Source organism: Rhamphochromis longiceps, linkage group LG10, assembly GCF_057381845.1.
Source record: "Rhamphochromis longiceps isolate RC_006_pf linkage group LG10, R_longiceps_female_GT1.1, whole genome shotgun sequence".
Taxonomy (NCBI): Eukaryota; Metazoa; Chordata; class Actinopteri; order Cichliformes; family Cichlidae; genus Rhamphochromis; species Rhamphochromis longiceps.
Window position 1 is genome coordinate 12,895,593 of NC_140566.1, and position 12,731 is coordinate 12,908,323.

General features: G+C 42.3%; 1 long non-coding RNA gene across 2 annotated transcripts; it reads right to left on the reverse strand.

Annotated features, from left to right (window-relative positions):
• Positions 1-2,772: 2,772 nt before the first annotated feature.
• LOC146660395 (uncharacterized) lies at positions 2,773-8,979 on the reverse strand. 2 transcript variants are annotated; one of them, XR_014913529.1, is made up of 2 exons: positions 8,134-8,979; positions 2,773-7,742 (listed from the first exon to the last, which is right to left on the reverse strand). It is a non-coding gene; the product is annotated as an uncharacterized LOC146660395 (long non-coding RNA). The 2 variants fall into 2 exon arrangements; XR_014913528.1 differs by having other exon boundaries at positions 8,069-8,979.
• Between the last annotated feature and the right edge of the window lie 3,752 nt (positions 8,980-12,731).

Consider the following 12,731-nt stretch of genomic DNA (forward strand, 5'->3'; position numbering starts at 1 on the left):
CAAAAACACCTCATAACTACCTGTGGATGCTGGCTGAGCCTCTGAAGGTTGAGTGATATGTCATTAAGCAGGTAGTCAGAGTTCTCATTGATCAGTTCCTTGAGGGAAGTGTATCCACAGGCCTTACTGATGTCCTACATGGAGCTCAGCGCCGCCTGGCTCACCAGCAGTGTCTCCTCACCAGCTTTCTCCAGCACAGGATACAGCGAGGCCATCAACAAGGCACAGAAATTGCGGCCCACTGGCTGAGCACAGCAGGCGATTCCCCCGAGTTGGATGCACAGCTGACAGATGTTGCTGTTGAGCTAATGGATCATGGATGCAGATGTTGATGATGAAGGAATCACTTGGAGAGAGCTTGTATTTGAGTTGCTGGCATCACTGTTGTATATCGAGGGGAGTCTGGATGGACCGAGCAGCTACGCAAAGAGACAAAACCTGTGTTAAAGCACTGCTTTCTAACCACTTTTACACATGCACTGCAGCTCTGAAGTTTTCAAGATATTGTCCATGCACGTGAGAACGCAAATGTCTGACACAGTTAGATCAAACATTAAACAGCCTTTAGCCTTCCTGCTCCTGAGTGAAAGCCTGTATTATATCTGACTGTGCTCATGTGGGGATAAGACAGATTAGCCTTTTCTCAAAGTGAAGAGTGGGGGCCAATTTAGGATCTTCACTCAAATTTAAAATACAAGGGAAACTGATGTATTTCCTTAAATAAACAAAAACCACACAAGCGCTTATAAAATGCTCATCCTACCCAGTCATATGCAAAGTGTTAGAATCAACGTGTGATCCACCTGCCACTAAGAGATATTATTTCTCTTTGGTAGATGGAAAAAATGGAATCAAACTCACTGTCAGTAGCTACAACAGCACATTTGTTATAATATGATGAATCAAGCATTTAGATATTAAATAGTATTGAGGGAGACAGGATCAAATACAGTGGGGCAAAAAAGTATTTAGTCAGCCACCAATTGTGCACGTTCTCCCACTTAAAAATATGAGAGAGGCCTGTCATTTTCATCATAGGTATACCTCTAACTTGTCCGAGTTTTAAAGAACTGATTTGCAAATTATGGTGGAAAAGAAGTATTTGGTCACCTCATTTTTTGCCCCACTGCGTAATATACAAAGATATTTGTGGCAACTCGATGTGCTTTGTCCACTTTTATTATCGGATTGCTCTGTTAACCAAAGGGAATACCTCAGTTTATTGTATGTTTGACTATAATTTACAAAAAGACTAAAGCATCATTTCTTATCTTTTCTACAATAACTATCAAATGAACAAATGGAGAGTGCTCGCTCAAGTCATGGATCAAGTGACTTAAAGGGCCGTTTTCAAAGAAAACTACAAGTGTATAAGCAACCAAGGAAGTGAGTCCTACCTGGCCACTGGACAACATTCAGTGACAGTGCACTTGCTGGCATCTCCGGTGATTCAGTAGGGTGAATAAGGGATCTTGTCTCCTCCGTACTTAATGAGAGTGGTGTATCTGTCAGTCATGTCTGGCACATAAAACACCAGGTAGGTCCCATCATGGCTGTCACAGATATCTGCTTCTTGGGCTTCCCCTCTGGGTCCTTCAGGAGAAAACAAAAACTGTTACCTAAATATCAATGCTTTGAATACATTATTGTGTGGTCCACGTTCATGCACTCACAGTGATCTGCACTGCCAGCAGTCCCTCACCTGCATCTTTGGCATCAATGGTGACCTTCACTGGCAGAGAGGTGGGCGCTCCAGTGGTGTTAAGGCCGGATCCACTTGCACGCACCTTGCTGGTATCATGGGTGGGCAGCACCTTCACCTTGTAAGGGCGGACCAAAGGGGAGAGAAGACAACTGGCTGTGGAATACAGTCTCACAAATGAAAGGAGCCTTATTTACAGAACCGAGTAAACCACGCAAAGAGTTTTCCATTTTCAAAGCTGGCCAGAGTGGAACACTGTAACATGTAACACCTAGAAGGTTCAGATGGCTGCAGTACTTTGCTAATTTGGATCAAAAGTTTGGGGGGGAAATGTAATTAAATCAAGTGATTGTAATGCTGTTACTTCCGTTGTGTAGTTAACCATCTATCATTTTAGATGTTTCATTAGCAGCCTGATGAAATTAGCTGTGTAGTTAGCCGACTTCTGCCATCCAAACAGATGAGGTGAATTATGCAGATCACTAGCACAGTACACAGATTACCACTTCTTATTCCAGCCAGACTTCAGGTACTTCATTCGAATCATGCAGTAACAACAAAGATTTATTACTACTGGCTTTTTAAATTGTGCTTCTTCTGTTCTAGAAAAACAGAAACATGTGATCACAGGGTTTTGTTTTTTTCAATGACATTTGTGTTGGTTGTGTCGGTTGCAGGCAAACATTGATCATAATGGTTACATATTAGGAAATAGCTTAAAATGTGTGTGAAGGAAAAAATGTCCATCCCGGTTTTCCCTCCAAGGCACGAGCGATAAGCAGAGTTCTGTCCTTTCCTTCTAAGATTCCTAATTATTTAAAGTAACACTCAGGTATGCCATTCAGCTGGGTTAGTTACGACGTCGGGAGCAGCTTGGGAGAACAAGGAAACACAGACTGCTTCAGGTTGTCTTCCCAAATCGACTCAAAGGTTTATTTAGTACATAACAGCTTATATAGAGAAAAAAAAGGTTCGTGTGTCAGCAAGTTCTCAGTTCAAACCGGTACAGACCAAATAAGGAAACGTCTTCCTGCCTTGTGAGCAAAGAAGTATCCTGTGTGTAGTTTATCAGTTCAGCTACAATTTATGATCATCCCAGCAAAATACACTCCTAGACATAGAATACAGAGTTCTTTCATTAGTGAATTCTGAAACAAACCACCTGGCCTTTAACGAGCCTTTTTCTAAGAGATAAAGAAGGGAGGATGGGAGTAAGGAAGTGGTCTCGTCTCTGTGGTGTTTTCGACCTTGGGGTACCAGCCTGTGAGTCTTACACATTAATTCTTGGGTCAGAGAGAAAGAGAAAAACAACTAGTAGATGGGCCTTATTGAGTAACTCTTTTCTGTATAATATCACAATAAAACAATATCCTGTAAATGCTACCATGGTATCAAAATATCACAACAGTTCTCTCCTTTTATCATGAAATGATAACATAGTATAAAGACAGAATGTAATAACATAATATAAAGACAAATCATAAACATAAAACAAATCATAAATGTAACTGGTCCTTCGAGCAAGCTTAATATCAAAAATTCCGAGAGCGTATACATGGTATCACACAACAGACAATAATCATCGAAAACATGCGGCAACGGTTACAAAGGCTACAATTAGTTCCCTCCATTTTCCAAACGTGTCCTGTAGCCACTTATGTAGCCACTGACCGTGGCCTGTATTGGCAATTAGTTCTATCTTCAATGCTTCAAGTCTATTCATAGCTTGTGTGAATGAACCGTTAGGAGCGGTATTATTGGGAATGAAAGTACAGCATACATCAACGGTTACTAGACCACAGGTACCGGTCCAATTAACAGGTAAAGCTAATCTAAGGGTATTATTGCACAACCAATAAGCATGTGGGATTGGTCTGGTCAGGCGCGTGACCATGTGTGATTTAACTAACTCCCCCCAGTCAGTATCATTTAAGACACCTTCTGGGGGAACAATGATCGATTCTCTGCTCGAACTTGAACTGTGTGTGTGTTCCTCCAGATAGGATAAAACTTCAGCCATAGAGACAGCTAGCCATGTCTCATTACAGCGTGCACCTGGGGAGTCAGAGAAGAATGTATAGTTATCCTTTGTATGATCTATGTGTGTGTCTGGGCCAGTTAACTTTAGTCTGCGCAGACATATCATACTAGTATTAAAATGGAGAGGGATCTGTCCTAAGGGCAGTGAGGGCTTTAACCTATTCTTGGGGCGTTTCATTGGGGCGCAGGTCCCTGCGGTGTCATTAGATAACTTCAATAATTCGCCTAATGGAGTCTCAGGGTTAGTTGGTGTGTGTGTGTGTCTAAGTAGGCAGTCGAGAGGGCTCAGAGTCAACTGTAAAGCGTCTTTAAGGAGAGCATTATCTCCGCCGATTTCCTCTAGTCCCTCAGTGAGGGGGAAACCGGATATGGGGTATCCTACTATTACCTGTTCTGGATTAGCCTTTGAACAGACATAACAGTTACTGTTTCCTAAATCACGAGCGGCTGTTCTGGCATTTTCATACCAGGCGTTAGCTCCTGCTCTAGAGGGTGCATAAAATGGTTTATTAGTGGCGTTTATGTTGTCATTTACTGATTTTAGGGAACGTGAGGAGTGCATTAAGTAGGTGTCTTGCAAAATAGAGCATGAGGTATCGTCAGCAAAATATGACCTGCAGAAATGTGAACATGGTTGCAGTTTACAATACAAAATAGCAAAGAGAAATCCTAAGGTTAATGCGATAGATATGATAGATAACCTAAATATATAAGAAAGACAGTTCTTCAGTCGTCTTCTGGCCTGGTCCCAGGTTCGAGAGACACAGAATAAGCGTCGTGTGATGACAATGGGCATTTCATTTTCTCCATTATCAGGATGGAATGAGTCTAGCTTTATCAGGTTAGACATCATGTGGTACTTTTGGCTTTCTGTTCCTGCTGGATGTTTGAGTACCTTGTTGTTGTTCTTTCAGACGTTGTGTGTTAATCAGTGATTGCGTGTGTGTATGTACATTGGATCCGGGCGCTGGCTCGCCGGAGATGTCGTCTACCCGTGTGTTTATTTGCTCTGGTTCCGGGCGTTGGCCCGCCGGAGATGTCATCTGCTTGATCCGACGCCTGAGATGGTCCGATTGGGCTGGTCTTAACCCTGCTGGCATGAATCCACTGAGGTTGTCCGTCTGTGAGGATGCTGGTTCTTCGTCACTGCCAGTACAGTCTGGGGCTGGAACACGCGCGGCCTCCCAGAGTGTCCTTGGTTTTAGTGGCTTCTCCAACATGCATCTCCTTGTCTCCACTGGTGGAACTGTGGAGGGGAAAGGCTGAGAGAGACAAACTTTCTGATAGTTATTATTCAGTTTTTCTACCAGGTTGTGAACATCAGTGGACAATGCAATATACATCACCTTCTACTAGCGGTGCCCCTCTGGAAGCTGACCATGGTGTTGGAAATAATCTTATTTCAAATGGAGATAATTTGGTTACTGCAGATGGAGTCATTCTAATCTCGCAGAGGATTTGAGGAAGTAATTTGACCCAGGTCATTAAAGTTTTAGCACACTTTTGAATTACTTCTAATGTGAATGAAGATCCTCTATCACTGTTAATCTGGTGAGGTATTCCGAATCTGGGTATTATTTCATTGCTCAACTTTTGACAGACTACTTCTGCAGTTTCTTCTGAGGTTGGATAAGCTTCTACTCATTTACTAAATTGATCCACTATTACCAGTAAGTACTTGATGCTTCCTTGCGCTGGCATATGTGTAAAATCAATTTGTAATGTATGAAATGGAAAATCTGGTTGTGGTAAATGCTGATGTTTTGCTTTTGATTTTCCTACATTAGTTCGTGCACATGTTAGACAGGTTGCTAATATGCTTTTACTGCATGTGATGTTTTCTCAATTACAAATCTTGATTTTATTGCCCCTATTACCCCTCTTTGTCCGACATGACTCACACAGTGAAAATGTCGGGCAAGGACTGGCATCAGGGAATATGGGAGGGCAATCAAACCCTCAAGGTTTTGTATAAGCCATCTCTGTCATCTAAGGTACAGTCATTATTCTATGCAGAGGCTTGCTCTTGTATGAATTTTAAATCAACATTTGTTCCTAAATAGTCTGGGAGTTTAACAAGTGACAGCTGTAGGGGCACAGATAATACTTCCTGCGGAGGTGGGAGCTGTGATGCAGCTGCAGCTTTGGCTGTCACGTCTGCTAGAGCATTACCTGTTGCTTCGTCTGTGTCAGCTGTACTGTGTCCTTTCGTTTTTTTACAACTGCAACGGCCGATGGCAGCTGTATAGCCTGAAAAAGTCTTTGAACAAAATCAGAATTTAGCAATTTATTTTCCATCAGCAGATCTAAATCCTCTCTGTCTCCACAATGTGCCAAAGTCATGCACAACGCCAAATGCATAGCGGCTGTCTGCGTAAATCGTCACATGCTTATCCAAATGTAGCTCACAGGCGCGTATTAAAGCCATGAGCTCTGCTTTTTGTGCTGAGTGAAATGGTAATGAGTGAGCCTCTAGTATGATGTCAGGCACTGTTACCACTGAATAGCCACAAAGAAATGAGTTGTCACTCGGCCTTGAACAGGACCCGTCCACATAAACCGTGGCTGAGTCTGGGATAGGTGTTTGCTCTAAATCTGGACGTGGTGCTGTGGATTCCTGTATACGTGTCATGCAGTCATGATCGTCAAGCCTGTCTGAGCCATCCTGTCGGTCATAAGAACACAGCATAGGATCAATAAATGTGCTGGCGAATTGGGTGTGCTGCTCGCTTTTATAGTGAGATTTGCATATGTTGTGTAGTTATGTTTGCTAGAATGGTCGTGACCTGGTGATTGGTGTGTAGAATAGTGTCATGTGAGAGTGTGAGCTTCTCGCAGTCCCTTATCATGATAGAGCAAGCTGCTACTGCCCTCAGGCAGGCCGGCATTCCCTGAACAATTCAGGCAGCACCTTTGAGTGGCGGAGGTCAGCACTCCCTTTAATGCATTGAAAGAGGCAGTCATGTCTGTGGATCACAGTATTCGAGGAGGCTTGTCGTTTTTACAACAGTCACGCAGAATGTGGTCATGAAAAGAACAGTCTGGTATCCACTGTCTGCAATAGTTCACCATGCCTAAGAAGGACAACATTTCCTTCTGTGTAGTGGGACGAGGGACAGAGGTCACAGCTTTGACCCTGTCTGCAGTCATGGAACGTTTTCCGTGAGACAGTGTGAATCCCAAATATTGAACAGAAGTCTGACAGTACTGCATTTTCTTTGCTGATGCTTTGTGGCCAGTCTTTTGGAGGTGCTGGAGAAGCATGTGTGTAGCAGTTTGACATAGTTTTTCACTCGGAGCACAGAGGAGGAGGTCATCCACATGTGGATCAGGGTGCAGCCCTGGAGGAGTGAAGCACCATTGAGAAAGCAGCAGAGCTGTCTATCATGCCTTGGGGCAAACGAGTCCAAGTGTACTGCTTATTTCTATGTGTGAATGCAAATAACGGCTGTGTGTCTTACTGAGAAAAAGGAGCGGAGCATAAATCCACCACGGTAAAGTGTGTATGCAAAGCATGTCAATATGCTGTGAACATCTGAAACGAGAGGTGGCAGAGGAATGTTGACTGCATTAATTTGCCTTAAGTCTTGTATGAAACGCCATACGCCAGGTTTGTTAGGCTTTGGCACAGGATTGACAGGAGTGTGGGCTTTATTACTCCTGTAGTCAATAAATCTCCTATGATGACATCTAGAGCTGCGGCTTTTTCGGCAGAAATGGGATGTTGCTTGACATATACTGGCTTGTTGTGTTTAAGGTATAAAGTCAATATAAGGTAGGTTACATCTATGTGTCGACATATGTCGTAACCTATGTCTGAGTTATGTGACAAAATCACTGTTTGACCTTAGAGAAACAAAAGTGTGGCTCCCAGTCATGGGATTACCTGGTAGTGGCGTCTGTACACGTTTTTTTGGCACAGTGTGTGACATAGAGTACCGGACAAAAAGGATGTTGAGTTCATTCTCTGCTGAGGGTCCAGCTGACACAGAGGATGTTCCTTCTCCATCATGTCGGTACATAGGGCAGAGAAAACATAAGCTGTTATCAGTGTCAGCAAACATTTCACCCTTTATGTTAAATGAAATACACAAATTCATTTTTGCTCTGGGTGTCTGCGGCTGCTGGAAAACTGAGCCACAATAAAAACACATATCTCTACTTTTATCCTTCCGTCCTCTGAAACTTCCTTGCTGTGCTGGAGCGGGTAATCCTGCATACATTAATTTCTCACTTTCCTCTGAGCCTTCTACATCAAAATTCAACATTATCTTAACACTTTTAGCTTTCGTGGTAGTATCTGCACTGGCCTTCAGTTTTACTGACCTGTTTTCTGGCGATAATCGTTCGGGATAGGGCTCCGGAAATAAATTAGAATGCATTGAACTTACAGTCCGTAAGTTGTAAACAAAGTCAGTCACATAAGCACTTCCACACGTTCTGGATACGTGATCATGGACGTCTTCACCGATTCGCGGACGTAGGTTACACGTAACCGGAAATGGGAGGCGCACTGAGCCGTTATTTGAGACTTTATTTTGTATTTTATTAATTTTTGGTTTTACAGGTACTTTAGATTTTTTATCGGACCTGTCTGTGGTCTTTGAATAATTCTGACCCATGTTCAGTGATTTCCAGAGGGGTTTACACGCTAGGAGGATTTAGGTTAGTATTTTCGCTGCGGCACAGCTGAGGTCACTTTAAATTTATTGCTAGCAATTTTTGTTTGGGTGAGCAACTCTCACTTAGCGAGCAACTCCTCGCAAAACAACAGGCAACTCCCTGTGTCTTTCTGCTTTTAATTTACTGCTTTTAACCCTTGAGACCCGTGTTTTGTTTTGTTTGTTTTTTTTTGTTTTGTTTGTTTTTTTTTTCTCAAAAGAAAAATTAAACAATTAATTATTATTATTATTATTTTTTTACGTATAAATGTGTTGTGTCTTTCCACTTGATTATAACTGATTTATTTATAACATTTTATATAAAAGAAAAACGAGAAGCACATTAATTCATAGTAATTTAACATAAAATTGTTTGATAGTGTTAATTTGGAAAGCCACAACTAGCGGGTCCACCAACACCACACAAGGGTTAATTTACTTTATTCGGGGACTGAGGAAGTCGTCAGTGTATCTCTCTGGATCACTAAGTGAAACTTCGTCAGCATATCCCATTTTTTTTATGGATCGATCACTGAGAGAGGTATAATACGGTCTTTATATAAATATGAAAGACGCATATTTACCTTCTGTCAGTCAATCCCACTTCTGACGCCAAATTGAAGGAAAAAATGTCCATCCCGGTTTTCCCTCCAAGGCACGAGCGATAAGCAGAGTTCTGTCCTTTCCTTCTAAGATTCCTAATTATTTAAAGTAACACTCAGGTATGCCATTCAGCTGGGTTAGTTACGACGTCGGGAGCAGCTTGGGAGAACAAGGAAACACAGACTGCTTCAGGTTGTCTTCCCAAATCGACTCAAAGGTTTATTTAGTACATAACAGCTTATATAGAGAAAAAAAAGGTTCGTGTGTCAGCAAGTTCTCAGTTCAAACCGGTACAGACCAAATAAGGAAACGTCTTCCTGCCTTGTGAGCAAAGAAGTATCCTGTGTGTAGTTTATCAGTTCAGCTACAATTTATGATCATCCCAGCAAAATACACTCCTAGACATAGAATACAGAGTTCTTTCATTAGTGAATTCTGAAACAAACCACCTGGCCTTTAACGAGCCTTTTTCTAAGAGATAAAGAAGGGAGGATGGGAGTAAGGAAGTGGTCTCGTCTCTGTGGTGTTTTCGACCTTGGGGTACCAGCCTGTGAGTCTTACACATTAATTCTTGGGTCAGAGAGAAAGAGAAAAACAACTAGTAGATGGGCCTTATTGAGTAACTCTTTTCTGTATAATATCACAATAAAACAATATCCTGTAAATGCTACCATGGTATCAAAATATCACAACAGTGTGCATATTTAACTTGTTGCACTGCCGTAGTGTTACCTGCGTGGGATCTCCTCATGAGCATATGACTGTACCCTGGATGATGATATGTGAGGAGCTTGAACTTGATTCGCTAACAGAAACTAATTTGGCTAGCTTAGCGCACATGTCTTGTGGCAAGATATATGCACTTAATTACTGTGTAAGAATATTGCAGAATCTGCTGTGCTGTGTACTTTGGAAAAACCATGAGAAAAACAGCTGGCTGAAGAAGAAATGATAAATGTCCTTTTTTTTTTAGCTTTCTCTCGGCCGGCCGTTTGGCGTATGATGTGTGGCAGAGCACTCTGGTACAGAGCGCCGCCAGTTCGAACCCCCACGATCTCGCTGCCACGGCCCTAGCTTGGGGGGCGGGGATGCGCATTCGCGTTTCCCCTTTTGCCTTTTCCTGCTCCAGCCAAGTCCTCCGCCTGCTCTACATCTCTCCTATTACCTTTTATTACGCTTGCACTCATGCCTTTGCCTTTCACCACTTCAAAACTGCGCCTTCTTCAATATTACCTTCATATGCTCTCTTTGCTTTTCGCCTTCCTCACTACACTAAGTACCATTTTTTAACGCTGTGTACTCACTCTTGCTAAGTACATGTGAACAGATCTTGAAGAAAAAAAACAAAACAAAACATACTTTTCTTTTCTCTTTAATTCAAACCACTTTACAGAAAGTACAATTGTTTACAATGAACAAAGAAGTAGGTAGGTTTCCAATGCTTAAATGTTTTAAGTCATTGGCTGTTCTGCCAAATTGCCACCAACCTGCAACTTTGTGAGCTGACTGTTTCGCGATTTTTGTGTTTTAGACAACAAAAATAAAAGAAAAAGATGTACAGATCCAGGCTTTTCCTTTACTGTGGTAGTCGCATAGAATGACGTCACTGACACTGGTTTAATATGAAAACAAACTTTGCAAAAAAAAGAAAGAAGAAGAAGTGAGTCGGCGTGTCATCTTTATCGAGCACCATACATGTTTTGCCTCACATTAAAATTATTATTTTGCCTTTTCAAAAATAATTTATATTCAGAGAAGTCAAATATAGCAAATTTGTACGGCTTCCACGGCGGGCAGGTGGCGCAGAACACTTGCCGGCCCCTGGCAACTTGAAGCACAGACAGGCGCTGGTTCGAGTCGAGGCTCGAACACTTACACACTCACTCACACACTCACTGACTTCAAATCCTCTCTGTGTCTTCAGTCTGCTAGGGGGATTCCTGGTCTGCGCAGGGAATCCCAATCCTTTTTTTTTTCTTTTCTTTTTTGGGCTGTTGGGGCCTGTATTTACAAAGCTGGGACTATCTCCGTTGTCATGGCTACCAAGAACAACGCCAGCTTGGGGGAGAGCGGAGAGCCGATAAGCAAACACTCATTCATCCTTTCTCCTCTTTCGTTTCACAGCTGCTGCGGTGGGAAACGCTGGGACTTGTGTGGCTATGCAGTTTTTGCATTGTTGGGAACTTTTAAGGACCAGCCTTGAATTTTACAGATTTGATAAGTGAAGCCTGGATATATAGTGAAGAGAGCTGGGATAATCTGGACAGAATCTGCAGGCTGCATCTCCAAATCACAAGTGGCTTTAGATCTGACTCTTACAGACAGGCATGCATGTCTCAGGGTGATTACACACTAACACATTGTGATTAATCACACACATTTGTATACATTTTATTAACAAGATAATAAAAAAAAAAACATTATACAAAATGTGTTTTTGTGACAGGCCGCTAGTAACAAAGTGCTTAAAGATTTCAAATTGGTTCTTTCCCAAGTTTTCTGTTATGTGTACACATATTCCTTGAATTAGGTGCTTTTTAATTCTCCAATAATGGTCAGTGCAAAGTGTTTACACAAACAAACAAAACAAGTGTTTACACAAACAAACAAACAAACAAAAAACATTACTCAGAAAATGGTCAGGTACAAGAACTGGATTAAAAAGGATTGGAAAAAACAGATAATGTCCAATGAAATACTTCAGCGTGTGGCTCATGACTTTTGCACAGTACTGTAAATGTTATTAATAATGAAAGATATAAAGATGTAGCTTTCCCATTTTTAAAAAATTCCCATACACATTATTCTTTTCTTCTAGTGAAGGTGCCTCCTCCTTCAGACCTTAGGATAACTAATTTCTCAGACAGTGACATCACGGTGCGCTGGGAAGCTGCAGATGATGATGATGTTTCTTACCTCATTAAGTGGATCTCCCTAAGTGGAGGCGACCTGAGGCAGGTGGGGAAGAACTATTGAGTTGTTGGAGTACATATTATGAAATAAAAAATACAACATCTCAATAAACTGTTGTCCTGTGTCTTAAGGAGTATCAGATATCACTGTCTGCACTCTATGGAGATGGAGCTCAGAGTGAAGCTGTGGCCGTACGCTATAGCACCTGTGAGTCACACATTTTAACTATATCAGCTGCTGGTGGGAGCAGGCTCTCATGGATCTTTCTGGATATTTGCAGCGGGGACATGCTGGGGTCATTTTGGAGCAGGTTAATTTGTGTGCGCCACGTGTCATAATCAGTTTTGTTGTTAGGTCTGGGAACCTTACCGGAGAAGGTACGGAGTCTAACCTGGGACTGGATGTGTTTGACATCTTGCCTTCGTACGATATGCTCTACCACGACCTTCTGAATGTCAGGTGGATTCAAATCACTTACTGAAAGGGACGCACAGGCTTAAGCAGACAAAGAAGGAAATCGGGTAAACCCTCCAGCACTCATTTCTGTGTCCATTCTGGGCTAAAAACAAAAACACCTCATAACTACCTGTGGATGCTGGCTGAGCCTCTGAAGGTTGAGTGATATGTCATTAAGCAGGTAGTCAGAGTTCTCATTGATCAGTTCCTTGAGGGAAGTGTATCCACAGGCCTTACTGATGTCCTACATGGAGCTCAGCGCCGCCTGGCTCACCAGCAGTGTCTCCTCACCAGCTTTCTCCAGCACAGGATACAGCGAGGCCATCAACAAGGCACAGAAATTGCGGCCCACTGGC